Here is a 15,092-nt window from a genome sequence, read left to right as displayed (position 1 = left end):
AATTGGCTACCAATAAAGAAGAGGATACAATACAAGATTGCTTGTATGGTCCACAAGGCGATAACTCCACAGGACTAAGCGGAGAAATCACAATTGTGTGCTCCTTTCTCACTGCCAGACCACAACAATAGTTCAAACTAGTCTTTCCCAACCCTGCACGAATACTTCAGAAGAAACTGCATTCGTGTACCAGGGACCCAAGGTGTGGAACAACCTCCCACTTCACCTGCGACAAAGTCGCACGTACTGTATCTTCAGGAAAAGATTAAAGACTCTCCTTTTCTCCTTGAACCAATAACATACACTCTACCTGACTAACCTTCAACCAAAATTCATGTACTCTGATCAAAAATCTTCATGAACCACATCACATCCTATTGTAAATCACAACAATCCTTATTGTGAACCACATTGAATTCCAGTTGAAAATTGCAGTGTAGAATAATAATAATAATAATAACTTTATTCTTTTATACCGCCAACACCAGCAGTTCTAGGCGGTTTACATAAAAGAGAACTGGACAATCAGTGAAGAAATACAATTGTATAAAAAGTACACAGATACAGCAATATAACCATCACATCAGGTAATACATTTATCAAATAGGTCTTAACTAATTTCCTGAATGAACAGTAGCATAAGGCTTGAGGGATAATTTTGCTTAACCAAGATTGCGATTTGCCTGCCTGAAAGGCAAGTGTCCTATCCAGGAACGTCTTATATTGGGACAATGTTTTAAATTAGGATAGGCAAATAAGCGAAAATGTATGGTTAAATCGTCCAACCTGACTCAAAATCTGTTAAGGAATCTTGCTTAAGAGCTCTGGCTCTCTTGCCGCTGCATCAGGAATAATTGTCTGCAATACTGCCCTTGAACTCGTAGCAATTCAACATGTTATCCTGCTCAAGTGGATTTTTATTTGATTTTTGAGGCTGATATACCTCTATCCTCTTTGATTAATAAATATCTAATTGGGACACGAAAGGGAGATAAAGCTTCTAGATCCAAAAATGACTGCCTCATGGAGAAATTGGACTTGGAATTGACAAGAGCCTGCTTGTTTTCAACAAAATAAATACGGTAATAGAGGCAAAGTTGTGTTCTACATTGAAAGCGTAATCTGAAAGTTCATCTCTGATGTAGCGATAATGTATTTCTTTTGCATGTTTGCTTAAGGAAAAACTCTAACAAAAGACTTATAAAAATGGATGACATCCATAAACTATGCCTTGGGGGATTTTGAAAAAATGATTGTACAGTAAATAGATAACATTGACAAAATAAATTATAGCTGAAGCATATGTCTATATTTGCTGGGAGAGGAAATAGTTATGCAAAAAAAAAAAATTACACTCTGATATTGCATTCCAATTCAAACAATTCAACAGAAGATAAGGAAGTTGTTTCCAGAGAAATGGCACTACCTTACACAGAAGCTTAATAATGACATTACCTTCTATTTATATAAACTTTTTATAACTCTAGTTAATTGGTCCATTGTTAAAGTCCTTCTCTCTAGGGGAATGACCAGTGCACAGTGTGAACTTGAAAACTTGTAAGCGCATGTAACTTTCTCTTTTACAGACCCATGTATGTGAAATTATGCATTGCACACAAAAAAAAGACCCCAACCCCCCAAAACACTAAACAGTTGTCTGACTATTTTGCTTTAACACTATGCTATTTCTACCTGCATTGCAATATCATATGCATACATACTTGGGGACCCCCCCACCTTCTAAATTTGCCTTGTGTTCTTCAAAATATAATGGTGCTGCTTTTTTCTTTATATTTACAGAACATTTTTAATTTACGTCAAATCACACAATTTGAATAGCAATGGAATTGCCAAAAAGCAACCTTCACATCAAAAAAATAATAATAGAAAAATAATAATGTCATTAGGCTTCCATCCAATATTGAAATAGAGGAGAGATAGAAGAAAGGAAAAATAGGGGATTGTATAAATAAAATAAACAGATTTAACCCAGAAAAAGCCTGACTTTCCCTATTATTTAATAGAGCACAAAATAATAAGCTTACTACTTTCTGGGAAAAAAAAAAAGAAAGAAAAACATTGGTAATGCTACTCATGATGTTCCTGTTTGGGGTGGGTGGATGGAACCCCAGATTGCAGCGCGGGCCACCCAGAAGGTCTCTGTAGGTCACCATTGGCCCACAGGCCTTGCAATGAAGACCATTGTCATAAGCAGTTGGAATGCTACATGTTGGCTACCACATGTGATGATTAGGTGAAAGGGTGTATCACTTCACTAACGCCACTGGAAGGGTATCTCAGGCATTCGCTACTCTTTTTGTGAAAAAGTTTTCCTGATGTTATTCCTAAGTCTACCACCTTGAATTGAGGTTTCAAGATGGTAGACTTAAGAATAACATCAGGAAATATTTTTTCACAGAGAGGTTGGTAGATGCCTGAAATACCCTTCCAATGGAGGTGGTAGAGACAAAAACAGTGACAGAATTCAAAAACAAGCACAATAAATGCAGAGGATCTATATATAGAAAGAGGACAGAATCAAAGCAAACCTTAAATAACCTTAGCACTTTAAACAGGACCAAGAGGAGAATACCTTACATGAATCAACAGGTACAATCCTGACTGCCTTCATGGGAGACTGGATGGACCACATAGGCTTTTATCTGTCATCGTTTACTATTGAGTCACTACTGAAGGAAATGGTAAGCAGACCACAAGAAAACCACAGAAGCACAAGGCAATACAAAAACACCTTTATTTTGCACTGCAGCAAGAGTGGAGGGTTTTGAACTCAAAGCCCAACTTGGCCAAGTTTCACCAAATGGCTGCTTCAGGGACTAAAATAATGAGACCAGTGTGAAAACAGGCATGCACTAGATCTGGCTCAATTGTAGTCTTTCCCTCTCAAACGCTCGAGTCATTGTTATAACCAAGTCAGGTTCTGAGCTCAAAACCCTCCACTATAGTTGCATAATAAAAGTGTTTTTGTATTATCTTGACTTTTGTGGTCTGCTTGCTATTTCTTTTGCCCTGGATTGTGCAGACCACTTGTTTTATGGGACCATCCCTAGTGGGTCAACATTCAGGCAGCAGTGGTCAACATTTTAAATGCCGTCACCTACTAAATTAGCCCTGGATATTCAGTGCTGGGTCATGCCTAGCCACTGGCACTAAATATCTGGGTCTAATTGTTCCTGTGGTGGTTACTGATGTTTAAGTAAATCCCGGCCAATATTCAGTCAAGGTCCACATACCGGTAAGTCCTCCGCTAAATATTGGCCAAGACAGGCAATAATATTAATAATAATAATAATAGAGGACAGGTCTGGTGGTCCTCAATCATCCCAATCTCCCCTTCCATACTTCTACCCCCCAAAGAAGATAGAAAGCTGCCCCAGCTCCTCACCTCACCTCGGTAGGTCCCCTGGACCTACCTGGAAATGTCCCATATGGTCTACTGGGGAAATTGGGCTAGATGTTGCAGCAGTCATTTTTAAGAGGAAGCAGCACCAAACAGAAGCGAGTCAACATCGCTCTTGCCCAATTTCCCCCTAAACCTCTAGCAACATCTGGGGAGCTAGAGCAGATTTCTATTTTCTTTGGAAGATTAAAGGAGGGACGGGAAGGGGGTCTGCCAGATCCAATGTGAGTTTAAACTTAGTTAGGTGCCTTCGACTCATGCTCAAATTCTATTGGCTTGATGAATTACAGAACTAAAAAGAAATTGGTTTTGTGCTAGTCCAGTAAGGTCCTCCAGCATCATCCCCAAAATTGTTTTCAACATGTCCAGCCATCTGATTGCAGGTTGCCCTTTTCGCCTGGCTCCTTCAATCTTCCCAAACATAATGTCCTTCTCCAATGGTCTTTCTGTTCTGTCAGTGTGACCAAAATTAGACAGTTGTAACTTCATCATTTGGATTTTGAGTGATATAGCTGGTTTGATCTCTTCCAGAATTGATTTGTTAGTTCTTCTGGCAGTTCACAGCACGTATAAAATCCTTCTCCATCACCAAAGCTCAATTGAGTCAATCTTCTTTCTGTTTGGTTTCTTGAGGAAAGCTTTTATAGCTGAAACATGGACTGTGTTGGGGGTCCATCACAAAAAGGATTGAAAGACTCTTTTGTTAGGCCTGCATATTTTTGTATATAAGTTGTATATGTATTTGTATATAAGTTGTATATATATTTTTAATAAATTGATTGTCCCTGGAGTTGACTGACTGTGTCCCTTCCCCAATCCTTTTTTGTTTTGGTTTCCATAGTGTCCAGATTTCACATCCATAATTGACCACTGAGACTTTGTCAAAAGCCTTCATTGAAGAGCGACCCAGTGGTATTCTGCAGAGCATTTCTTCCCTGCTAGTTGCTTCTTTGTTTACGAAAGAGCCCAGGAGATTGACATCCTTTACAACTTCAATTCTATCACCTTCAAGCTCAAAATCTTCATCATTTTCCATGTTCATGATCTACATCTTGTTTATTTTCAGTTCTAATCCCATATTAAATCTTTCAGCTTTGATTTTTCTAAGTAGATACAGCATGTCTTCTTTGCTGCTGGTGATGAGCGTTGTATCATCTGCATAGCTCAGGTTGTTTATATTTCAGCCACCAACTTTGAAACCAATGCTCTCTTTTTCCAAATTTGCTTTTCTGAAAATGGCTTCACAATAAAGGTTGAAAAGGTAAGGTGACACAATACATCCTTGCTGGAAACCAATAGTGTTGCCATATTTGGTTCTCACTGCAGCTTCTTGATTTTCATTGAGGCCTTTATCAGCTGAGTTATGTGCTTGGGTATTCCCATTTGTGCTAGAGTTCTCCATAGTTCATCGTGATTCACACAGTCGAAAGCTTTGCTGTAGTCAATGAAGCAATACTATAGGGACTTTTGGCATTTTTTATTATTCTCCATTATCCATCTAACATTGGCAATAATATCTCTTGTTCCTCGACCTTTTCTGAAACTAGCTTGAACTTTGGATAGTTCTTGCTCAATGTATGATTGTAGCCTTTGTTGTATTATTTTCATCAACATTTTGTTGGCGTGTAGAATTAATGCAATCGTTCTGTAGTTGTTATAGTCCTTGGCATATGAACAGTGATCTTCTATAATTGGTTGGCCATGTTTTTTCCTCCCAAATCTGTTGACATAGTCGAGTAAGGGCCATGATGACATCTTCTGAGCCTTTGATTAGTTCAGTTGGAATACCATCGATACCAGGTGACTTGTTATTTGATAAAGCTTTAATTGCTGTTATGACTTCTTTTAAAATGTCTGGTTCTTCTTCATCGTCAGTTTCCTGTTCAATTTCCCCAATGTTATCCTCATTGCCTTTTTTTGTATACATTTTTCATATATTCTTTCCATCTCTTTTTAATGCTTTCTGGATTATTCAATATCATTCCATTAGTGTCTTTAAGCATCCCCAATTGAGGTTGGAATTTTTGACGCAATTTCTTAACCTCCTGATAAGCTAAACGCTAATATGTTTTTCTGTTTACATGTTTCAATTAAATTTTCTGACAAATATCCTTTAGATATCGTTCTTTGACTTGCTGAACTTGAAGTTGAAACACTCGGTTCATTTGTGATACTTTTTCTCTATCACTGGAAAGTTTTTCTTGTCTTCTTTATGCTGCTAATTTTCTGGTTTCTTCTGAATGCCAAGGCAATTTCTTGGCTTTCTTTCTCTTCTGGAGTGTTTTGATGTCATTTCATAACTTTTTGGGCTCTCTGTCTCCTGTACCAAGATAAGCAAATTTGTGGTCCGGTTTTATCCAATAGTCTGATGGAATATTTTCAATGTCATGTTTGGCGAAGCTTTACTTTGATCTTGCATGTGGTCACTTCCACAATCACCTCCTGGTTTAGGCCCAGATTTTCAAAACTTTAACACTGCCACTAAACTGTTTACCGAAGGTTTAGCCTGTACACATTTTAGCGGCGGATTATCAAAACGGATTATCTCTGTCAATAGTGAGCTTTCTAGCAATCTCCGACAATAACATGCAAATAGGCTCTTCAACATTGAAATGAGCCCTCCGGTGGATTCTTAAAAAATGCTGAGCCATTTTCTAAAAGTGGCATTGGCTTTTTGCAACAAAAATAGCGACTGGTCCAGGGGTACTGGTCAGTATCAGAGACTGCTAGAAAGCCTGTGTTGTGATGCAGCAGGAGAGATGCCCATTCTCTCTCCCGCTGCATCACAACACTCCTCCTCTGCAGCAGCAGCGAACACCCCCAACTGGAACAGCGGCGACACCCCACTGCAGCGGGAGAGATACCCACTCTCCCTGCTGCCAAGAAATGCCTATTGCCGCTCAGCCATGCACCCCGCCCCTGCAGCAGGAGAAATGTCCAATCTCCCTGCTGCCAAGACACACTTGCTGCTGTTCAGCTGCCCACTCTCTCCACTGCCATGGCATGTCTGCTGCCGCTCAGCCATGTGCATCGCCTTCAGCGGGAGAGATGCCTACTCTCCACGTTGCCATGTGACCTCCCATCCACCTCTGAAGCCCCCTCCCTTGCACCTCCACATAGATGTACAAAGAGCGGACTCCCTCCTCCCAGCTGGCCTGCTTTCATTGCCTAAAATGGGTCTTCCCCTCTCTGGTGCATCTTAGGATGCACCGGTGAGGGGCCTGAGGCTCTGATTGGCCCAAGTTTGTATAAGGCCCCTCCCTTATACAACTTTGGCCAATCAGAGCCTCAGGCCCCTCCCCGGATGCTGCATGAAGGGGTATAAGGTTCTGACTGGCCCGGACGCCCCATAGTAAGGGCCTTATGTGTCCAAGCCAATCAGAGCTTCAGACAAGAAGACTGAGTATCCAAATTCAAATCAAATTTTAAAACATTTATGTTCAAAAACTCTTTCAATATATAAAAAGACGCCATCGTTGATAGCAAACAAGAAATATTCTCCTTTTCCCTTTTCCTTTTATGTCATAATCAGGCTCGAGGATACGTGACATAATCAGGCTCGAGGAATGGGCATCGACATGGCAGATGAGGTTCAACGTGGATAAGTGTAGAGTGATGCATGTCGGTAACAAAAATCTCATGCACGAATACAGGATGTCCCGGGCGGTACTTGGAGAGACCTCCCAGGAAAGGAACTTGGGAGTTCTGATTGACAAGTCGATGAAGCTGTCCATGCAATGTGTGGCGGCAGCAAAAAGGGCAAACAGAATGCTAGGAATGATAAAGAAGGGGATCAAGAACAGATCAGAGAAGGTTATCATGCCGCTGTACCGGGCCATGGTGTGCCCTCACCTTGAGTACTGCGTCCAGCACTGGTCACCATACATGAAGAAGGACACGGTACTACTCGAAAGGGTCCAGAGAAGAGCGACTAATATGGTTAAGGGGTTGGAGGAGCTGCCGTACAGCGAAAGATTAGAGAAACGTCCTCTTCTCCCTCAAACAGAGGAGATTGAGAGGGGACATGATCGAAACATTCAAGATACTGAAGGGGATAGACTTAGTAGATAAGGACAGGTTGTTCACCCTCTCCGAGGTAGGGAGAATGAGAGGGCACTCTCTAAAGTCGGGCCTCACCAATCAGGAGCTGCGTGTCAAAGCAGTAAGAGGCGGTCGGAGCATACTGCGAGTGATTTCCTTCACTCGCCGGTGCTCCGGCTGCTCTCTCCTGCCGCCCTCTCCTGCCTGGTCATTCGCGGTCGGAAAATACGGTGAATGACTGGGACCACGAATCACCGACTGCCAATGACCGGGGGAGCACTGTACTACAATCATCTGATATTGAAATTGAGGGCTGGGCTACATTATTAGTCTCTCTTGTGTTTCTTCAGGATAAGGAAATGTTGCTGAAATTGTATTTTAAATTGAAACAGGTATCCTATTCGGGAGAAAGGGTATACATGTTCCCTGATGTCTCAAAATGGACGCAATCCAGAAGAAAAGAATTTCTATCATACCGTACAAAAGTGATCTCTTTAGGGGCAGTTTTTCAGTTAAGATTTCTCTGTATGTGTTTTGTTTCTCTTCAGGGAAGTAAATATGTATTTTTTGAACCTGCCCAATTAGATTTCTTTTTAGAAGGTAAAGGGATCTCTACACATCTAGATTGAATCATAGGGCTCCTTTTACTAAGCTGCGGTAGCGTTTTTAGTGCACGCTGAAGATTAGCGCATGCTAACCCCGGCACTACGCGGAAAAACTAATGCCGGCTCTATGGAAGCATTAGCGTCTAGCGCGTGCGGCATTGTAGCGTGCGCTAAAAACGCTACTGCTGCTTAGTAAAAGGAGCCCTTAATGTTGTGTGGTGTTAAAAGATTGGAAGGATGTTAACTGCTCTTTTCCTTAAAGTTTTGAAAGAAATTCCCCGGTCCCTGGGTTTGTTTGTTTTTTTTTCCTTTCTTGGCTTCTCTTATTGTGGACTATATGAGATGAAATATTAGTTTTGTGCCTTTTTGCTTAGATCAGCTGGTATTGATAATATTGCATTTCAGTATTTCTTATATCATTGTGTTTGTAATGATAATTTGAAATGATAAATAGAAAAGAAAGATTTCTTTATTTTTTTCTTCATATATTTTTTTATAGATATTTTCTTTTTCACATTTTTTTGTGTACATTTTTATTATTTTCACAGCCCATGTAGAGTTTCTTTGTTAATGTTTATTTTCATGTCCCAACTTTAGGGGCTCCTTTTACTAAGCTGCGCTAGCGTTTTTAGCGCACGCAGGAAATTACTGCACGCTACACCACGCGCTACGCTTCTAGAACTGATGCCAGCTCAATGCTGGCGTTAAGGTCTAGCACGCGCGACAATGTAACGCGCGCTATAAAAGAGGGTTGATTATTAAGCTTTAAACCTCTGTTCAGGTATATTTTCTCATATAATTTTTCATTTGGTTCCAATAAATAATTTAGAAATGGAACCAAAATAAAAAATTATTTCCATACACAAATTATAAAAAAGAGTATTCACATATTATGCATATTTGCATGAGTAATTGGTGCATCTTTGTATGCCCATCCTTTCATGTTGCTCATTTTTATTTTAAACTAGCTGATGCCCCGGCGTTGCACGGGTATTTAATTATAGCAATAACACTGTAAATGGATTCAAATAAAGATACTTTATAGTGGTGAATTAAATTATTTTTCTACAGCTTTATAAAAAGTACAATATTCAAATTATAATGTGAAATATTTGACAAAATGAATACAATATAACTAATGCAAAACTTGATTATAAACAACATTTTTAGTTTCACCTCCAGGAGCAAGAACATATAAATTCTTGGGTGAACCCAGCCTTGAGCAAGCAACATAGAGTTGTCCATGGGAAAAACAGGGGGATCTTAAATCCACTCCACAGTATGTAATAGTCTGTCCCTGTGATTTGTTGATTGTGATAGAGAATGCAAGACTCACTGGAATTTGCAATCTCTTAAACTGAAAAGGAAGATCTGTTGGAATAAGTGGCATCCAAAAGTTCCAGTATTGATTAAAACAACTCAATATGTGGAAACTCAGGTTGAAAAGAAACTCCATGCAGTTGTTTCCCGGTTCAGAATGGAACCTGTGTTCCTAGTTCAGCATATGTGAGTACTCATGTAATGTAATAACATTATGAACTGGGGTGCATGAAGGAAACAGTTACAAACACAGTTAGAACATACAAACTCTATATGTATGGTGTCCGTGGTAGAATAGAAACGATGTCCCTAGTGGTTATAGTGTCATAGAAAGTGTTTTATAGTTGGAATTACTGTGAGAATGGCAGCTTTTTACATTTTTACCATTGACATGAATGGGTAAAATCTGATTTTCTGTTTGTAGCTCCGCCCATGTGTGCAGGTGGGCCGCGAGACCCCCAGAACATATCACCCCAGGTAGTGAGGGATCTGCATACCAAGTTTCGTTCAAATCGGTCAAGCCATTTTTGAATTACTGTGAGAATGGCAGCTTTTTACATTTTTTCCATTGACATGAATGGGTGAAATCTGATTTTCTGTTTGTTGCTCCGCCCACGTGTGCAGGTGGGCCGCGAGACCCCCAGAACATATCACCCCAGGTAGTGAGGGATCTGCATACCAAGTTTCGTTCAAATCGGTCAAGCCGTTTTTGCGTGATCGCGGCACATACACACACACACACATACATACACACATACATACCTCCGATTTTATATATAGATATATTATGTTGCAGTCGATACATATATATGTCTAATGATTATTAATTGTTATTAATTTTGCTAATTTACATTGAGTTAATAGTTTTTTAAATTTGATATGTTATATATCATAGGTTTATTTCATATGCTTAATTTTTTGGGGGTATTTTGATTCATAGGTTGAGGTGATGTCTTATTTATCATTTATATACATTTACACATTGTATATTTTAATAAATTTTAATTTATACTAATTGTTTTATAATGCATATGTTTTTAATGCTTGGAATACTTGTATATTTATATATTTATGTTTCCTGAACCATAGACTCCTGATGCAGGCCATTCTGGCTGAAACACGTAAGTGTCGAGTCTCTAGTGGAATGAATAAAGCACTGTAGCACCCAGAGATCACCTTCACTGTCTTTTTTTGGCTTTCCAACCACTGCATCTTTAGACGTACTTTCTACTTTGGCATTGAAATCAGGGCAGGATTAATTCGTCGAGGGCCCCTAGTCACACAAGTACACTGAGCCCCCTGCCCCGCCCCGCCCCACCCCACCATGCGCCCAGGCGGAAACAGGAAGCTGCGTCAGAGGGAAGCTTTGGGCAAGCAGCACCGCTTGCACAATTACAGTTCCCGTTGCCTTTCTTACCCACGTTGCTTGCTTGTCTTACTTTCCATTGATGGGGGAGGGCTGCATTGCCGATTGAAGCTGGAAGGGTCCATCGCCGTTTGGAAAAAACAAGGTTGATGCCCTCCTTCATCTGGCCCCTCGACCATTTCGGGCCCTAGGCACGTGCCTACTTGGCCTATTGGTTAATCCTGCCCTGATTGAAATCCCCCCTAATGATCTCATTTCGGCGTTTGATCTATTTCATTTTGAAGACGTATGTACCACAACTCTATATCCTTATCTTCCACATCTGTCATTGATTGGCTTTCCCTGTAGATGGATTGACATGACTCTATCACTAATAACATTGTAGATTATCAAGTTTTCTTGGCAGAATACAGAAGTTACATACTGCTGAATATTGCCAATTAACCTCTCCTGTCTGTTTAAATTGGCATTCTATTGTTGCCTCAATAAAGATATATATTTTTAAAAAATTGCTTTGAATATTGGGTCCTAATTTATATACATAACTCCACTTCTATTCCATCTGAACTCTATCAGACTGCTTAAAAGTATGGCTCTTTATTTACTACAAGTAAAGAGCTCTCTGGGGAGGACGGGATATAAAATGAATTCAATAAATAAACATGCTTTAGACATACCCTTTAATATGCATTGGATGAATTTGTATATGCCAGGTTTCCAATTATATTTCCCATATCAAGTTTATAGCAAACATGCTTGCAAAATCTAATGGGGCTCGTTTGGCAGTGCCTGTTTATGAGCTCATGCTGTTAGTCATTCCTGTCTCTTCCACAATTATAATTTCCATTTATTTATCCCAATGATGCTTAAAGCAAATTGCATGATATAACAATGAATGTACTTTCCCAGGCCACAGCAAATTTTCAGCTTCTTTACAGATGTTATTGCTCCTTGTGAGATGAGATCCCAAGAAGGGGCAGATGCAGTCACTCCTTACACTGCTCATGCCACACAGAACTCATAATGCTTAAAATAATGGTGCCATTCTCTGGCTGTCTCCTTATGAATAAATCAGGGTTGAAAATATCAAACAAAAAATAAGCCAGAAAAGGCTTTAAATACCACACAAAACAGGCTTCAATGAAAACTAGTCTATAAAGTGTGATCCAAGTGGCTGTATAAAAATGCTCAGAGATATGAAACTCTGAAGGGAAAGCTGCTAAACCTCCCTAAAAAAGAGTTCACCTTCCAGTCATTGCAACTTCATAAGTCGATGGTCACACTTGAAGACTCTGAGAATAATTGTCTAAAAAAGAAGGTTAACGTTCATGTAGGAGATCATATCTTCTCTTTCTTAGCAAAAAAACTGCCACCACTATATTCACTTAGCTTTGAGTACAACTTTTCCAATCCCCTCAAGTTGCACTCAAAGCTTCTTCTTTTTTAGACAATTATTCTCAGAGTCTTCAAGTGTGACCATTGACTTATGAAGTTGCAATGACTGGAAGGTGAACTCTTGGATCACACTTTATAGACTAGTTTTCATTGAAGCCAGTTTTGTGTGGTATTCTCTGGCCGTCAGCAATGTAATCTGTAAACCAAACCACTACATTAATAAGCAAAATATATTTTCTAGTTACCTTGTTTCAAACAGCTTCTCAGTGACTCTCTGCTGTCTTTAGACCTCTGGGCTACAGTCTTGTCCCTTCCTGCTGCAGGGAACTGAAAGAGAGACTGTATTCCACCAGGTAATGTGGATGTTTACCAGCAGAGCGGTGATTCACCTGCTTCCCTGAGTGAAAGCACCACACCCAACCTCCCTCAGTCCGCTTATGCAAAAGCCATTTCCTCCTTTCTGTATTGCAGTCCAAATTCTTTCTCACAGTTGTCTGTCTGCCCAGGCGTTGCTTTGCCCGGAAGAGGCATACAGTGAAGACACACTGATTCGTTTAAAGAAAAATCAGGGTGCTTTGTAGAGGCAAAATAAGGAGCAAGTTGAAGAGGCTACAGATCCCTGCGGGCAGGTATTTCACATAACATAGGCAGCCCTGACTCAGCCCTAACATATCTCACTTTTTGTTAAAATAAGCACACAGACACCCAGATTCCAAACTTGGCCACAGCTTTATTATGTAACCAACTGAAATAACCAAACATTCAAATTGTCAGAAATTCCTGAAACAGCCCTATCTTCAAACTTACCGTCCTTCCCCCCTCCCTCTTCCCGCCACACAGAAACTACATAACCTACTCTTTACATCTTCAGAAAGGACAAATGTTCTTCCATTGTAACCCTCCGTTTTTTTTATTTCTTTTGTAATCCGCCTTGAACCGCAAGGTAATGGCGGAATAGAAATCTCTAATGTAATGTAATGTAATGTATCCGTATCCCAATGCCCTTCCATCCCCAGCTGCCTGGCTCAAAATGGCTTCCCGGGACTTTCAGAAGTTTTAAAGACCATCCTCTCTCAGCAGGATGTCTGGCTGTGGCAGGAAAATTCTTTCGAATCTACTAGTACCCTACTGAACAACCCCTGGGCTTAGTACACTGAGTGCATGGTGCCATGTTAATGTCAACTGTGCCTTGTTATGTTCAGGGTAGCTAGGGAGGCTCGGGCTCTTTAAAATGTGACCTGTCACCAGGAGCCGGTTGTAGTAATTGTGGGGCCCCTGATCCCCTCTCGTCCTCCCTCTCCCCCTCCCTGCTATTTTTATATTTTCTACCTAACAGGACACAAATCACTGTTTCTCTTTCTGTGGTGTTGCATTGTGTGCATTGTTTGGCTTCTTAAGGGTTCCATTTAATTTTTTGTCTACATATGTTGCATTTCTATCTATTAACCTTTAGAGCTATGACACTAAATTAGAAAAATTAAATAACCAAATTATACAGGTCTGGTTTGTTTGTTTTCCAGTTCTGCAATTACCAAACTGATAACGTCTCATTCAAAGAGATTGTGATGATTTCAATGCTAGCTCTCAGTATGTTGGGTTGGAGGAATCCTGACTGCACCGAGATGTCATCCTCTATAATAAAACCTTAAGCGTGCATGTGCACTTAGGGTTTTGTGATCCCTGCCACTGTGCTGTGTCCATCCGTGCTGAATTCGATTTTCGTCGTGTGGGGTGGCTTGCGACGGTGATTTCAGCAGCGGTTTGATTCCTGCGCTGCCGGGACGCCTCTTCTCACCCCCCCCCCCCGACCAGCAAACGTAGCAGCTGCGGGGCATTTGCTAAGCCAGCCCACTTCGATAATGCGAGGTGAGCCGGCCTAGCAAAAGCCCCGAGACTGCCCAGGCTAGCGGATGCTGGATAGGGGGAGCGGGGAAAGGAGAAGGCCTACTGTTGGACAGGGGGGATCAGGTAAGAGGTGCTGCTGGACGGGGGGTGGGGGGGGGGGAAAAGAAGGGAGAAGGGCTACTGCTGGACAGGGGGAGCAGGCAAGGGGTGGTGGTGGACAGCCGAGGAAAGAGAGAGATAGAAAGAAAGAAAGAAAGAAAGACAGACACACACATCTATTCTAGCATCCGTTAATGTAACAGGCTTAAAGACTAGTAAATAATAACATGGGACCCCCCTAGCCTGCAAGGACATTAGCAAGGATGATGTGGGACAGCACAAAGTATTTCCTACATGTAACATAATAAATTTCCAAGGGCAAAATACAGTTTAACAAATATGTGCTCCATACTGTCACTCTCCAAACAATGTAAAGACTGTTTGTAGGTTTCATGTGTTTAGTAAGAAAAAGAACCCAGACCATGCTGGATTCGTCTGTGCAGGAGAAGAACTCAAGTGATGAGAACCTGGAAATTGCTGGATTATATCTTGATCTCGGATGAGAAAAGGAAGAAACTGGCATTAAAACTGAGAACAGTCATGAAACATGTAGGTATTAAAACTGGCTGGGCTTCTACTCAGATTCTTGTCATTCCAAAATGCCTAAGGTAACAGTGACTTTATTGTTATAGTAATCCTCTGAAGTCACTGCTATTTGTTTAGTCATTGCTATTCTTCCAGTGGCCTCCCTTATTGCCGCCATGTGCAGTCACACCATACTGAATCACTGCTCCAAAAATATCTGCAACCCTTTTTAACAAGGCTGCCATAGCCTTTCATTTTCCCATGGGGGTGGGGGGTGGGGGAAGGCTGATACTGAGTTCACTCCTTACACACACATGATTTTTTCCATTATTTTTGTTGTTGATTTAATTTTTTGTGATTATAGGGCTCCTTTAACGAAGGTGCGCTAGGGCCTTAACGCGGGAAATAACACGCGCTATTATGCTGCGCGCACTAGCCGCTACCGCCTCCTCTTGAGCAGGCGGTAGTTTGGGGG

At 40.8% G+C, this 15,092-nt stretch overlaps 1 protein-coding gene across 1 annotated transcript in view; it reads right to left on the bottom strand.

Moving 5' to 3' along the window:
- LOC117364859 overlaps nucleotides 1-12,495 on the bottom strand; it is a 47,645-nt gene extending 35,150 nt beyond the window's left edge. The window contains exon 1 of the mRNA XM_033954570.1: nucleotides 12,394-12,495. The gene's annotated coding sequence lies outside the window, so the exon portion shown is untranslated. The remainder of the gene's footprint in view (nucleotides 1-12,393) is intronic.
- Nucleotides 12,496-15,092: the final 2,597 nt, after the last annotated feature.

Source organism: Geotrypetes seraphini, chromosome 1, assembly GCF_902459505.1.
Source record: "Geotrypetes seraphini chromosome 1, aGeoSer1.1, whole genome shotgun sequence".
In the NCBI taxonomy this organism is placed as follows: domain Eukaryota; kingdom Metazoa; phylum Chordata; class Amphibia; order Gymnophiona; family Dermophiidae; genus Geotrypetes; species Geotrypetes seraphini.
The sequence above is the reverse complement of the archived record's forward strand: the minus strand, read 5'-3'. Positions and strand labels throughout refer to the sequence as shown.